Consider the following 1,550-nt stretch of genomic DNA (forward strand, 5'->3'; position numbering starts at 1 on the left):
TGTCTCGAAAAACCAAAAAAAAAAAAAAAAAAAAAAAAAAAATTTAATTCTGCCGGGCAGTGGTGGCGCATGCCTTTAATCCCAGCACTTGGGAGGCAGAGGCAGGCAGATCTCTGAGTTCGAGGCCAGCCTGGTCTACAGAGTGAGTTCCAGGACAGCAAGGGCTACACAGAGAAACCCTATCTCGAAAAACCAAAAACCAAACAAAAAAAAATTAATTCTGTGTCCCCGTGTGGATATATATGTACATGAGTGTATATGCCCGCAGAGGCCAGAGGCATTAGATTCCTCTGGAGCCAGGTGACTGTGAGCAGTGCAGTATGGGTTCTGAGTTTTAGGTCTTTTGCAGCAGCAGTACACATTCTTAACTGCTGAGCAATCTCTCCAGACCCTCCACTGTTTTTGAGTAGGGGTGACACTCCACACATACCTACTACATCATTAGGCAGAAGCTTCTGCATTTAAATCATTTTAAATAAATTGAAACCTTTCTATAACTTCAACAAATGAGGGAACTAGTATATCATATGCTTATATATAGCCTTAAAAACAAGTATAGGCCAGCTGTAGTGGTATGTTTTAGTACCCCTTCAATAGCACGAAGCATTATTGTCAGACATTGGTCCAGTGACAGTTTGTCAGCACCCAGCACCAGGAGGGCTGTGGGGGCAGCCTCTGGCAACTGGGTTCAATTTCTTTGTCAGGGAGGCCACTGGTTGGTAATAGGACCTGAAAGTCTGAGTCAATACCCCAATTAAACATTGTCTTTTAAGAGTTGCCTTGGTCATGGTGTCTGTTCATAGCAGTAAACCCTGCTGGGCATAGTGAGACCTTTAATTCCAGCATGCTGAAAAGGCAGATGAGACTGATTTCTGAGAGTCTGAGGACAGCCAGTCTATGAAGTGTGAAGAGCTCAAAAGAGCATATGCTGGCTGGTTAGTTTTATGTCAACTTGATACAAGCTAGTTATCAGAGAGGAAAAAGCCTTGAGAAAATGCCTCCATAACATTGAACCACAGGCAAGCCCGTAGGGCATTTTCTTAGCGACTGATGTAGGAGGGCCCAGCCCATTGTGGATAGGGACACTGCTTGGTTGGTGGTCGTGGGTTCTAGAGATAAAAGCTGGTACACATCTAACAGTGCATCTGAAAAATGTATGTAAGCTCAAGCAATATACCCAGGTTTCAGTGAATTACTTTTTTTTTCTTTTGAGATAGGATCCTTCTACAGAATCCTAGAACTCAGTATATAGACCAGGCTGGCCTTGAACTCACAAGAGATCCACCTGCTTCTGCCTTACAAGTGCTGGCTTTAAAGGTGTGCACCACCACAAAGCAGAGCTTGGTGAATCACTCTTTTATCAAGTTAACTTATGTAAAGTGAAGAGAGGAGCAGGAGACAGAGCTCAGCAGTTGAGAGCATTTGCAGAGGACAGTTCAGTTCTCTTCCCCCACATAAAAATAATAAAGGAGAAATGGACTCTCACCTAACATCTGACCCTTAGATGTGTAGCTCTAACTAGTATTTGTGAAATCAAACAGAAGACACAC

The sequence above is a fragment of the Grammomys surdaster genome, unplaced genomic scaffold (assembly GCF_004785775.1).
Source record: "Grammomys surdaster isolate TR1022 unplaced genomic scaffold, NIH_TR_1.0 239, whole genome shotgun sequence".
Classification (NCBI taxonomy): domain Eukaryota; kingdom Metazoa; phylum Chordata; class Mammalia; order Rodentia; family Muridae; genus Grammomys; species Grammomys surdaster.